General features: G+C 40.1%; 1 protein-coding gene across 3 annotated transcripts in view; it reads right to left on the bottom strand.

Annotated features, from left to right (window-relative positions):
- Positions 1–14,851, bottom strand: part of ELMO1 (engulfment and cell motility 1) — a 315,735-nt gene that overhangs the window by 72,652 nt on the left and 228,232 nt on the right. The window contains exon 1 of one of the 3 annotated variants that reach the window (XM_032700456.1): positions 10,449–10,890. The exons of the other annotated variants lie outside the window; for them this stretch is intronic. The gene's annotated coding sequence lies outside the window, so the exon portion shown is untranslated. Of the gene's footprint in view, positions 1–10,448; positions 10,891–14,851 lie in introns of those variants that run through there. 3 annotated transcript variants of the gene reach the window in all.

Below are 14,851 nucleotides of genomic sequence, written 5' to 3'. Positions count from 1 at the left end.
ACTTTCTGGCCATTGTTCTGCTCTGGTAACACTCAGAGCAACTTTAAATTATCTTTCCAGAGCTTTAGAGACAAGTCCCTTTACTAGCTTTCCTGGTTTTAACTAAGTATACTAAAGATTTCCAGAAGAGATATATTAAATTAGCATGTATGTAATAGCTTGTAAGTTAGCATCATGTACCTCTGCAGCTTGTTCCTATGACATGCTTGGAGAGCAGCTTCTAAGTGACCAATTTGGCCAACACAGAATTTATTATGCCTCTCTAAAAGTAAGTTGGAGCCCACTGATGTCACTGAAAAGCTACTGGATGTCATCTGTAAAAATCTGTAGCCTAACTCCTGACACTCACACTGTTGAAAACAGGACCACTGGCTTTACAGCATTATCCTGTTACTTTTCCTTCCGAATTCTTTTATCTTAGGACTGAATTGCTAAAATAAAACAGAAAGGAATGTAAGGTGCTATGATTTAGTATTTAAAAGAGATCCACCTAATACTGAAGGCTCATTTACAGCTTTTGGAGGAGGAAGGTGTTGCACAGCAACATGCTGAAGAATTGGCTCCCCTTCTCGTTCTTCCTAATAGCAATCTAGAACATGCAGGGTAGGATATCCGCACTGGAGGTGTTGTAGGCAGCTCATGCTGATATTTCAGTGAAATCTTTGATAGTTAAATGAGGTATTCTGTCTTATTTACCCTGCAGCAAGGCAAGCCTTACTAAAGCAAAGCACTTGGAGAGATCGTGGACTGCCAGATCAGTGAGTAAAAGTGAACAGCCTGTACAGGAAAGCTCTTTTTCCACAATGCTAACTTAAGTTTTGCTAACTTAAGTTTTACCAGAGGTGAGATTTCTAAACAGGGATGATTTTCATCATTACTGAAGTAAGGCCACCTTCAGAAGACCCAAATAAAAGAATGACATTTAAGCATTAGACTGAAAACAACTACTAGACAAGCCAAACTCTTTTAAAAGAAAATTCAACACCACCTACCTGCCTGCTAGATTAAGCCACTTTCTACTGAAAGACCAGAAAGTCCTGTGTGGCTCCTGATGAGATCAACACAACTGACTGCAGGGGGTTGGATTATCATGTTTAGAAATTGATGGTTAAGGATCTTGAAATACTACAAGATTAAGAGCAGAGCAGACAGAATCTCAAGTGATCAAATGCTGCTCTCAAACACACACAGTTTAATCTTCCTTTCTATCAACCCCCAAAATACTCATAAAATAGTAGAAATCAGTTCTTTTTCTTTCTTTTCAAGCTCACAGTTTCTATAGTGTTTTCAGAACTCAACTCCTTCTCAAGACTAATAACAGCAGGAAAATGACTTGATTGGTAAGTAATATCTTTAGGCTGTTTTACAGCCTTGTTTCACTTAAACAGTATGTATACTGTTGTCAGTATGGTATATGTACTAATTTAGCTACATTTTTTTTGGAAATATCTTTTAAGTATGCCTAAAATTACAGGAAAAAAATAAAATTAAGGTAGCAATACAGAGATCTGCATTTTCTGCAGAAATTTACATTTCCAGTGATGATCCTGTGAGTTGTAGTAGTAAGAAGTCTTCTACAACTACAAGGCAAACCAAAAGATGATTTTTCTTCTTACTTCAGCAATGGTAAGCATCCTATTTTATCTTCTCCTATTACATAAATCTGGATTTTCTGATAATTTCTAATTGGATGCATGCATACTAGTGCCATATCAAAAAAACCCTCCTGTCTGCAAGACCAAGGGACTCAGTTTTCCTAAGAAATCTGTTATACTTTTCAAAGTAGCTCAAATCATGTTTGGATAGCATTTGCATATTCGAGTAACACCAATGAAATCCATGCAATGACTTCTGTGACTAGTTCTGCTTAGCACAACAGAGAACTCCAAGATTTGTTATTAAGCAACATGTTCTTGATATAAATTAAATGCACTTTGGTTAATTATCTCCTTTGTTTCCCACATTCACAGGGAAAATCAAAGAAACAGAGAACTAAATTGTAAAAACTGTAAATAAGACCTTTTTAAAAAAATATGTACAGTAATGAAGCAGTCTCCTTTCTGGGCCATTATACTGAGACTTGTGCCAGTCCATCGTAGAATTAAAATAAATGTAAAATGTTACAGCCAGAATTAAAGTGCTAAGCATTCACAGCAGGGCTTGATTATCAACCTATCATGATCTAAAGCACACACATCTACTTCTGCTGAGTCAATGTAGTTTTAAAAATAATGGATTCTTTTTTAAAAAAGATTCCCTACTTCTTCAAGGCTCTTAGGGTTAGCATGGACTATTTATAGGCATCAGTGAAAAGAAGGAAATCTTACTTTGCTCTCCTGCTGTTTGCTGCTGGCAAAAGCAGCTTGCAGGTTTTCCGTAAAATCTCTGTCATCTCTTGACAAAACTGGAATTATCAACAGGGGACAATTGCATGGCAGCAAGATAAATCAGTGCCATTACAGAATAACTTGGAAGGATGAAACAATTTGATTGACTGTGCTGCTGGACTGTAGCAGCCAACTTGGCTACAAGTAGTTTCCTTCTCTTCCTTTCTCCCTGCATCCTGAAAGCAAAGCAAGTAATGAGCTGTTATCTCTAGTGTAACATTCTTTTTTATATATCAGAAACCAAAATTTTTACTTGTTTTGTGACTGACATCTTTCACTTTCTTTAGGACATGTCTTTTGACTCACTTAACGGTACAACTTGACCACTCCAGGAGGAAGATAGCTCCTTGATTTGGAGGACCAGCCTAAAACTGATGAGAGTTTTGGCACTTGTTTCAACACAGCCAAGGTTTTGCCTTCTGCACTGGTGTTCCTTTTAAGCAGCTTTTGAGTTTGGACCCTAACCACAGTGTTCATATCAGCAATGGATACTGCTGAGGTGACAGAAATCACAAAGCAGGACTGCTGTACTCTGCACCAAAAGTGACAGACAACCTGTGACGTTCACCTTTGTGGGTGCTCTGTGGCACTGGTAACAGATAGATGCTCCAAATGGGCTGTGGCATCAGAGATGCCAATAGCCTTGTTAAGTTAAATGGTTTGCCAGCAGTAATGATTCAGAGGCAATGATGAGGACATCAGATCAAGGATATGATCTTAAAGGATCTGGATTCAGGCCTAGGTGTCTGCCTATGCAGGAGATCATGACAAAATGTGCACATTTCTTTACAATCATAAGAACTACACACTGTGATTATCTTCTGGCAGCCCACTGCTGCAAATTGCAACAACCTCTGGGATTTTGGTGTAATAAAGCCTTTAAATCATAGCTTGGGAAAACTCCTGGAACAAGCAGCAACTGAGCTCTGGCGTTAAAAGTTTAAAATTATACAATTAGCTGTGGGGCTTTCCTATACTCTTCCCATTACAAATTTGTCAATTATCTCTCTGACAGGAACCCCTAAACTTCATTCAATTACCAGTACCCAATAACAGTTAACAAAATTAGAAAGTGCCTATTTCATTCTTTACTGAAATCTGACAGGAAAGTGGTTTATAAACCAAAGAATCTGACACACGTCCAGCAATTGTTTATCTTACCAAGCCAATGATAAATGTTAACAGTCAGAATTGTATGCCTGAAACACTTGATATTTACTCCACCAAAGACATTCTTAGTTAGAAGTTTCTTACTTATACCTTAAATATATAATACTAATTCAAAGCCTTGAAATTCACTGGGCTAGAACCTTTAGCAGTGACTGTTAAAACTGTTATTAGGATGGGTGTAAAGTTCAGTCTGGGGTAGATGCCCATGACTTCTGAATGATGGAAATCCTGCATGCAGAAGTGGATTGATACATAATTTCATGCACGAAAAAGCAGATCTTATTTTAAGTTTCACTGGTACTTTTTCAGTACCATTAGAAATGACCATAATCCCACTTACCATTAAAAATGGGACTTAAGACATTCTAAGCATAACCCCAAACATTGTGTTGCTGTTTGAGATAGGGTGATAATTTGAATAGGGGATTTTAAAAGGTAAGTCGGGATGTGAGAACGAAGGAATTTATTTCTGAAACAACTGTGAACAGACTTTCCACTCTTTTATTAAATATTTAACTGGGTTACAATAGCATTTAAAGGCAGAAAAATTCAAGACCAACTATTAATATATAAATATAATCCAACTCCTCATTGTAGTTTCAAAGCATTAGAAGCGTTCCTAACTAAAGCCTTTGCCTTTTTACTCTACGCACCAAAGCAACTAAGGGTGTAGAAGTGAGAAGTTTCATGGACATTCTGTATCCCCTTGCAGCTGGGAGCTTGAACTGATAATAAAGAGCCTCACATCAGGGATGCTCCCCTTTCTAAAAGCTGAGAGGAGCTTCTGTTGGCCAAATGGCTTAATTCCACCCTACAAAAGGTGAGTACGGGGGAGAGGTGGAGGAGAAAGTCCCTTGTGAGGGCACAGAGAGAAACAAGAGAGAAGCCTGGTTGATCTATGGTCCTGATGTATGATCCAGTGACTAGTTGCTAGTGCCACAGATACCTTTTAACCCCTTGGGTTGAATACTGGGACTGTAAATTAGTTTTCTTGCAGAGCAAGGATCTTCCAGCCACAATGCTCCTGAGCATCATGCTGAATTATGTGATGCAGAGGTGATAACCTTGTGGTGCTGTCAGAACCTGGGACACGCTTCTCTTGTAGGGCATTCAAGGCTCTACCTGAAAGCCAAGGGCTCTGTTGTGGCTGGTTGTGCTGAGGCAAGGGCACAACACAGCAAAATTCACACCTTAACTCCGCTATGCCTTATGCTGATGATCTGTCCACACAGAGGAAAGACGGGCTCTGCAAATCCATTCTGGTGCTTTCTCACAGGACAGTAGGAAACACAAACAGGTGAATAGAGGTGCATTTCACAATCTGAAGATACTCTGCAGTCCTTCAGGAAGTATCTACTGCAGCTGGGATAAATCTATGACAACTTCCATCTTTGCCAGAAAAGGGTAGAAACTGGGAAAAATACCACACCTTGATGAGAGGCTCCAAAGGTAACATGAAATAACACCATCCTTTGCAGTGGCTTCTGTTAGGCAACAGGTAGAAAACCTAGTCTAAAGTTAGAACCTTATTAACTTTCATGGTAAAGTGCTAGCAGAGATATATTTGTAGGGATCTAGAAAATCTATTTTTGTTTATGTTTTCAAGTCTGTTTAATTACCTTGATGAGGCTTACAAATAAAGCAATTTTCTGCAGCTATCCTTAAAAAGTCTTCCCTTTGCTTCCAAGATCCGTGGATGCATGTCTTTTATAAACGGGAACTCATTCAAATCTTTTCACCATTTCCCCGACTTTTTCTTATATCCCTTTCTTTCTCACAGGTGTCAGAATACAATGACAGCTTTGATCTTACTGGAGATAACCATATGTGGGTAGATTCTTTTTCTTGAAATGTAGACTGGGAGTGGATCCAGAGGTCAAGCCAGAAGGTTACATATATTTGAAAACCTCTCTTAAAGAAAATCCCTTTGTGAGGTTTCTAATATGCCTCTGGACGTGAGTCTTGAAATACCTAGCTATGAATGCTGCTCTCTGTATCACAATGTTCCAAGTCTTAAGAAATTGAAGTTCAAAGAGACAGGAAGACTAGAAGAGTTGGGTTTGTAGCTATGGAACAAGCACTTTCTTTGCCACATCAAAAGCTCAGATAAAAGCAGTCCACTGATTCAGGATAAGAGTATACTATTTGATGTATTAATTTGACAGTAGACTAGCATTAATATGAAGATCTCCTTTTTCACCCCATTACAAGATTGCTTCTGTTCATTGCAGAGGAGTTTTAAACACCCAAACTCCAGCTAATCAAAGCTGTAGTTTTCATGAAGGTCATGCGTGTCCTCTGAGGTGTGATTTTCACATGCTTTTTTGAAACCACTTAACTCTTCAATAGCAAAACCTGCCAGAATTTTGTGAAGTCCCCAAAAAATGGATCTATGCTGCATAGACTTTTGAAAATGCTGGAGGTTTATTGCAACATGTATGGATTCTGCTAGTAACCAAAACCAAGGATGCATAACTGAATGAATTTTTTTCATATTCAGCGTGAATGTCATGACCTTTGCTGTACTGAAACTTTATTTAATTTGGGTGAGGCATGTGTGCATATGATACTACACTGGGAAGTGTAAGTATGGAAGACAAAACTCTATAAAGTTACATGGCTTCTGATTCTGAATAAAGAACTTAAAATTGAGTCTCTCTGACACAAAGTCAATGTTTCTTCCCATCATTATGCTTCTCCTCACAGGGGCATGTCTCTAAGAGGGGCTGTAGTTCCTTATGATGGGGAATGTGGGGTGTAAGAGCTTCTCTTTCTTTATAGATGCTCCAAGAGAAGGAAGTACCAGCTATACAAACTCAAGAGAAAGGCAGTTAATAAAAACTTCTGCTTATGGCCATCACTGCTGCTATCTCCACCTTTCCAAAGGAGCAGCAGGTGGGGTGGGATATGATTTTATTAAAGTATTCTAGTTTTCTGGAAGACATCAAGTCAAAATGTAGAAAGAATGTACAATTTCTTGCTTTTACATTTTTGCAACTAAGAACAGTAAAAAGCAGTGGTTTGTAGTTGTGTTTTTTTTTTTTTTAAGAGACAAAATAAATGAGGTCACTAAAAGCCGCACACTTGGATGAGTGAAGACATGCTTCCAGGAGCCAGTGCTAGGCTGAACTCTAACTGCAAATGATAACATATGTGAGGCAGTGACACACGATTCCTCTTTACGAGACCACTCTTGAACTCCTGCCAAAAATCCCTCTCTATGCCACTTAGTGCTTCAAGACAAGAAGAATAATGACAGGTCTGTAAAATCTGCCGAAATTGACAGTTCTTATTGTTCTGAAAAGTTTTCGTGACGCACAGGAATTTTCAGATTAGCACTGCACAATGTTGAACAAAATGGGTGTCAGGCAAATCAATGGGCTTTTCACGATTCACTCGTCTTTGCTTCACTGCTGTTCCATTTTTATTCTGTGCTTGGCGTTGCTTTGTTGTGTGTGCTTGCCACTTGAGATGTGAGTGTGCATGTACTGAACAGGGAGCAAGAGTTTTCTGTGACCTAGCACGATGTTCCACGTAAGCCGAGTCCTAGCATGGAGAAACTTTTCCTAAAAATTGTTTGTTTGATTTTGGAGGTTTTTTTCCATATACAAAAATAAGGAACTGGTTTTGAGTGATTAGTCTCATTTGGAGTTATGACCATCTGCAATTGGTCTGGATGTAAACATATCGAGCCACCTTTTTACACCTATGTGTAAAAATTTGTACCTACTCGCTTGAATAGTGTGGTGAAAACAAAATACAACTGAGGGAAAACTGAAGACTGGTGGCTCTAGCATCTGCTTACCTAGAACACAAATGGCCACAAGGTTTTTTGAAATTGAAGGAGAGTTGAGATTCAGGGAAATAATGAAATATTCAAATTTAGTATCTCTTGACACATAAAAAGCTCAGGTAAGAATTTCTGCTCTGTGCTTCTAGTATAGACTAACATATGGGAATAAGGCTCTGTAAGCAAAGGATAACCTATAGAAAGCCCATAGAAACAAACCAAAACAGGTAGAATGCCTATTTCACTTAGGTTTTCAACATTACTGTGACAGAGGCAAATAAAGAGAAAAAATAACCTACTGCATTTGTGAAAATCTTACTCCTCTGAGAAAAATGTAAGCATAAGACTGAAGATCGAATCAATGCCTGGTGGCATCTTGTGTAAGTCAACGGAGGTATGCCAATTTGGTCTGGCACCAAGCATTTTAGAAGACATATGAGCCCATCAAACCAAGTGTTTTCCAATGCAACCAATTAAAGCTACCCCAAGATAGCATTTTTCAGCTTCTGCATCCTCCCAACTGCTGCCAGCATGCCACAGTTCTCACTGAAGCCTACTCACTCCTCTGTTGCTGGAACTCTTAGAGCCTGGAAATCTGAAATGCCTCTCCCACATAGATCATCCCCAAGCAGTAATGACAAGCAACTGTTCTCTGCACCATCAGGTCAAAAATCTAATGCAAGCATGGCTTTGACTGCAATATGAGTTTTTCTACCTCAGGCACTGCTGTGGTTTAAAGCCCTCAGACAGACTGATCCAATGCTTAGCAGTTACAGGCTATCTCTCTCCCTCCCCAGTCCCCTCCCTTTATCTGCTAATGCACAGGGATAGACAAGCAAAAAAATCCCTTCGAACACGGCTATGGGAGATAGAGGAACTCTATCACATACAGTATTTGCCTAACATTAGCAACTAAACTTGAGATGTTTATGTTATTGGAACTATATCCCTGGAGTGCTACCAAGAACTAAAATATCATCTTAAGAGTTGCAGTGACCTTAAAAGACAATGTTCTCCTAGGCTTTCCCATTAGCAATCAGAAAATAAAGCAGAAGGTAGTAGGTACAGAATTAAAAAGCCTCAAAGGTGCAGTGGAGCTTCATTTTGATGCATCCCAAAGGTGTTCAAAATGACCAGCCTGAAGCCAGGAATAAACCATGTTCAGGTGTGCAGAAGTCCAAGCTTTTTCACTGCTTTTTATGGAAGATCTCAGCCTAGATCAAAGCATCCGCCCCCAAGATGGGGAGTAGGCACATCACTTTGCCTAGACTGCTGTACGCGATGGGATTTTCAGCTACACCAGTGCTAAGCAAATACAAATGAATGATACAAGACCCTGGGGAAGGCAACACAGCAGCTACATACCTGTTTCATTAAGAAAAAAAATCATTCTTGGCACTTTCATCACTGCTAAACAAAAATAAGCATTGCAATAAGAGCTAATGGTTATTTTTTGCATACCTTAGAGAAATTATGTTGTTTTTAAGTCCAGTGCCATAGGATGCCTGCGGCCATCATTTCAATAAAAGGCAACTCAAACACCCCTGGGAAACACAGGTAAGAGTGACTTATGTCTTCAGAAAAAGCAGTAATTCAAGCTTAATAAGGGTTCCTCCTGCATTTGTGATACATCAGGTTAAACATTCAAAACTACACAGAGGAGCTTTACACAGATTTCACCAAGACACTCTCATTGTATCAATGCACTGAATTCTATGTTCCGTATTTTTTTTTTAATTTATATTGACCCAACAGTTCTTGAAAACACTGACAATTCTTTTTGGCATCAACTCTGAAGCAACACTGATTCCTTTAACTGAAGGAATAAGCTCCACGTACACACTTTCCTGCTACAACTTGCAAGGCAGTATCTCAAAAGCAAAGCTGACCAGTTAAATCATATCTAAAAAAAATTCACACCCTCAGCCTGAGATTCCCAGGCAGCAATGTGACTTCTCAGTAGCTCCTAATGCTGGGAAATGAAGCTGTGTGTTAAATTCTAAAATGAACACAAGATACCAAAAATGGATCCCTAAAAAGCAGCCAGCTTCATATGATGTTTGCATCTAGTTTGGTTACTATAAAATTCCTGATACATGACTAGCTCAGGCACAGGGTGAAAATATACAAAGGTTTTTCTAAATCTTTTTGTTCTTATTTCTGTCCTTTCCCCTGTGTATTTTCACAAACCAGATAAGACGACTACAGTCTCTGAGAGGGTTAAGCAGAGTCACCTACAAGCTCCATGCAGCAAAGCTGAGTGTCTAACAGAAAATACCTGATAAAACATGAACAATGCTGAGCCGAATTCATGGCTGGTGTAACTGAAGTAACCCCAGAGGGTTACAGAGGGACCGATTTGTGCACACACACCCTCCCCCTTCTAAATATACCATTTCTGCTTTACAGAAACAAAAGCAGAGTCCCAACAGGCAAAGGAATCAACTTCTAACACATGCCCCTCAATGGTGAAAAAGGAAACTCTCCACACTTCTCATGTACTCATGGGCTTCATAAACAAACAGGAAAGGTTTTGAATTAAATATGTTTATAAAATCCCCCTCCAAAAAAGAAATTAATTTGGGAAAAAAAAAAAAGAACATGAAGGGTAGGAAAAGCAATGATTTATTTTTGCTGAACACAGTGATGAATGATGAGCAACTCGTGTTTTCTTGGCTCAGGGTCTGAACTAGCATTTGACCACTGTAATATTGTACCTGTTATTATTATACTGACACCATAAATGCTGGTGACTAAATGTGGGCACCTCAGACTTTTTTGCCTGTGATATTCTGCTCCACATAGTTTGCTTTTCTTTACAAACACAGAGGGGATCTGAAATGCCCTGGAGAACACAGCATCCTTCCACTGAATAATCTTAATTAGGCTAAAAAAACACCCAAGGCACTGCAAACAGCTAACTAGTTTGTCCGATGCCTGGAACCATTAGGAAGAACACATCTCGCTATATTGGAAACAAAACTGAGGAATCCTTCATACTATTTACAGTTGCTACTAATTTGCTTTTGCCATTCCTCAACACCATTTACCGATCTATGCCCAGGCTAAAATAGCAGGATAAAGTACACAGATTTACTTACAGAGATCTCGTAGCTCCATCGTTCCCGATGACAAATTCACCTCCCACACTACAGCGAGCGAATGACTTAATGCTGCTTTTTGCGGAAGGCACAGTGCGCACGGGCAGCAGATGGTCTCTGGCGAAGCTCTCTAAGGAGACCCGTCCTCGCTGTAGCCATGTGAGAGGAGCAGCCCCCTCCTTCGCACACCTTTGCCCGCTCCCCGTCCCCGCGCCGCTGGGCTGAGCGTGTAGCTTTGCTTATGTGGCGGGTGCCCGTCGGGCTCCCATTGGCACAGGCAGGCGGCAGCAGCCAATGGCAGCCCAATCCCGTGGCAGGGAAACTCCTGCCCATTTATTTAGCATCTTAGGAGACCATATTTCCGAGGAAGAGCGCCGCTTCCCTAGCATGCTACCATCAGACGCGGGGAATAAATAAATCAAGAGCTCCCCATCTCTGGGGCTCCCCCTCTCTTCCTGCTCGCTTTGTCCCAGAGCCCGGCGCCCACCCAGGCGAAGCGCTGGTGGGGACCCGGCACCCGCGTCCACCTTGGCGGGGCCGCGGGGGAGCGCGCCGGAGCTCCACAATTACTCGCTCCATCGCCATGGAAACAGCCTGGATGCAGCGGGCTGGATTTGTGTAGCACATCTGCTGCCAGGCTCATAATCAACTGCAATCTCATCTTTTTTTCCCTCTGCTCTCACTGCTTATTTGATTGTGAGTTTGCTTTCTCTTCTCATACATGCTGGGAATGTACACGCAGACAGAGCTGTGTACATGTTGACTTTCTCCCTGTGCAAACACACCACAACACACATATATATATATATATATGTACCCCAGGAGTATTCACTTGTTAGCATAGTATTCATATGCTAAAGAGGTACACTCTCTGTGTATCCAAATCATACAGAGTGGTTTGGGTCAGAAGGGACCTTAAAGATTATCTAGTTCCAACCCCCCAGCCATGGGCAGGGACACCTTCTACCAGACCAGGTTGTTCAAAGCCCCATCCAACCTGGCCTTGAACACTGCCAGGGATGGGGCATCCACAGCTCTGGGCAACCTGCTCCAGTGCTTCAATACCCCGACAGTAAAGCGGGGTATTGAATATCTAATATCTAAACTAAACCAACCCTCTTTCACTTTACGGCCATTACCCCCTGTCCTATTTACACGCCCTTGTAAAAAGTCCCTCTCTATCTCTCTTGTTGCCCCCCTTTAGGTACTGGAAAGTGCTCTAACCTCTCCCTGGAGCCTTCCTTTCTCCAGGTTGAACAACCATAACTCTCTCAAACCTGTTTTCATAGGAGATGATCTTCTTGGTCCTCCTTTGGACTTGCTCCAATGAATAATACACCTTATTCATATTTCAAGTTTGAATAAGGGACCAGCGGAAAACAAGACTACTGTCAAAATACCATATTTTCCTTTCCAGTTCCATAAATTGCCTCTCTCCAAAACAAGGCGAAAATCTGAGATAGCTATTATGAAACTTCCAAAACTGCATCTGGCACCCACAAATAGTGATCTGAATCTTCATGCAACTAATGCTACATTAGATGTTCCCTGTTCTGTCCAAGGTCTGATGAAACACCAGGAAAACTTCATGCACAAAAGGTTGTTAGACACTGACAAAAACTCTGTCTTACCCTCTGACAATACAGAGAAGACGACTAGAAGAAAGGAAGCAACATTGCAGAGAGAGAAAAGATTCCTAAGCCAATAGTGCAGACAGCAAAGGGACTTGACAGCTGGGGGCAATTTCTGGCTGCTCCTCAGACTTCTGTGGGACAACTGAAAAAGTCCTTTGCGTTCTGTTATCAGTCTTTCTACGTTTCTGTTATCGAAACTGCAAAATGAGGAGAAAAGTCGAATGCATGCATTTATATTAAAAAGATAAGCTTGGACAGACCATGATACACTGACATACTATTACTATGATGTTAAGAAAGAATTTCACATGGAAAAAATGAGGACACATTCTTTATTCATGAACCCTTATTTTCATTTATCTAATTAAAAGAAGAATAAAAAATGAAAGCCCTTCTGAAAACCCCCAACATTTCTATATTGCACAGAAATTCACTGCATTTGCCGTGGTAAATAGCAGCATTTTAAAGTGCACTGTGACAGAGCCTTGCAGGTAGTTACACTGATCTCCTTGAACAGTAAAGGCTACTCCTTGTTAAATGTCTTCTACCTGAAACTAATCCAGAGTCTAGGAAGGTCTTTGAATCCTGTTGGTCTACTGCTCAGGAGCAAGGCCAAGAACAGGGAGCTACAGCAGAGATTTGGCTTTTCAGGACATCTGTTACTCAATTATAATTATTGACAGAGAAATGAGCTTCTGAGAGAACTGCATTTTTAATGGCTCAGGATGTCATCAGGGTTCACTTCTTACAATGCTGTACTTCTTCCGGCTTTCCATTTGCCTTTAGAGCAGCACCATTGCTCTAACGATTACCCTGAGCTTGCCAACTTTCACGGTCATTCTTTCAGTTTTGAAATATGAAACTGTGGAAAGATATTCAATGTGCATTTTAAGGGAAAGGGGGCTAATTAAAAAGCCTAGATTTGCTGACAGAACTTGCTGGGGAAAAAGCAATCTGTCTAGTTCCTTCCTTTTCCACCCCTCCTTCCACCTAAATCATTTAGGAGAGTGGTCTAAGAGTATGGAGCATACTCTGTAATTTGTGTGTGAATGTTCCAATATTATATTTTCTAGCTGTTATTGTCACGTCTTATGGACTGGAAGCACTGTCAATATGTAGAACTTAAAATAGTCATGCAAACCATAAATAAATATTTAAATGGTACTGGACAATGAAACCCAAATGTCACATTCCTAGTGGGTCTCTACACGGAATTTTTTTAAAAGCCAATATTAAATTGAAGAGGTTCCTAATTAAATAAATTGTTCCTTTCTATTGTGTGATACACAGAGTACAAAACTCTCCATTAGGCTGTGCTTTGTTAAACAAAGCCCCACTGCAAGCAAATATAATTATTATCAGTGCAACTTTGATGTATCTGGAGAAACCTTCTCTTGTCCCAGTTTCTAAATCTCCCCATCTGCATTTCACATGCTGACAGGAAGAAGACCATGTCCCAGATTAGGGCTACCAGTCAAGAATTCAGAAGACCATTTTTAAGGTCTTTTTCTGTCATAGGTAAGGAGCAGAAGTGACAGATCTCTGCTTCTGATGGCAGTAAGCTGTTAGATTTAACGTTGAGAAATCTCACCTTTGTCACTTTCTTTTCTCAGTAGTCTCCCCTGTAAATTGCATTTCTATTCTCACAAGGTTGTGTTGTGAGAATAAACACACTAAGAATTTTGTGGCACTCTAAAGCAGGACAGGCCACAGATACCTAAGAAAGTTTTTAAGGGAGATAAAAAATTCAAGGCTAGAAAAATCCAGGCAATTTCAAAGCAACATAATAAACAAGATTTGTGAAAAAAAATCTTCTAAGATAGCAGGATAAAATGATGCTCTTCAACCAAAAGGATAAAAGATTTCTAGGAAGGCTTCACACCGGAGCTGCTACTTGTCAATCTGACAGCAGCTCTCGGCTCAGCAGTATGCTGTCATGGGCTAAGACCTGTTTGTGTGTGGGAGCTGAGGAACAATCAGCAGTGATAGAATACTTACTCATCCTTCTAGATCGTGGGGTTTTCTTTTTTTAGCCCAGATACCTAAAGAGGAAGATGGTTAACCTACTAACACTTCCCAAGTCATGGACTTGCTGGTTGGCTCCCGCTGACTCCTCTTCCAGTGCCATAAATTATGTGCCAATTCTCAGTAAGCTTTCCAGCCCTTTCAAAAGTCCATTTGTAGAAGCAGCTGATTTGTACCAGGAACAGCTAGTCCTATGCATTTATTCCAGGAATACCTACAGATTTCTCTTCTACATCTGTATTCTTGAAGTGTCACTTAAGACTTAGTCTTTACATAATAAAAACAGGTATTTCAGAGGTTTCAAGGCCACATTCAGTTTGTTTTTTTCCGTAATCCTACTATCAGAAAACCTTATGCCTCTTTATCAGAAAGCCCCTTTATTTCAAATGAGAAGCTTTGATGAATTTTATTCTTTTCCCTAATATTACTGCATCTGAAATAAGTTTTTGGATAGCAACACATAAACATAAATTAAAATGAAAATGCTGGAGCATAGCATAAACAGCAATCTATCCTTTCTACCATTTAAGACAACCTTACTACAAACCACAAAGATTATCTGAATAGGAACACCCAAGTGATATATAAGCTGCTGAAAACAGTCAGGAACACAGCTTTGCAAATCAGATTAGACATGACCTTCAGAGGTGATCTGCCACCATAGCACCCAGAAGGTCTGTATGAATTACAAAACCACAGAACCTTTCATTCTGCAAAGCATGGACAGATTTAATTTCCACCATC

This window comes from Chiroxiphia lanceolata, chromosome 1, assembly GCF_009829145.1.
Source record: "Chiroxiphia lanceolata isolate bChiLan1 chromosome 1, bChiLan1.pri, whole genome shotgun sequence".
NCBI lineage: Eukaryota > Metazoa > Chordata > Aves > Passeriformes > Pipridae > Chiroxiphia > Chiroxiphia lanceolata.
Note: the sequence above shows the minus strand (reverse complement) of the source record. Positions and strands in the feature narration are given on the sequence as shown.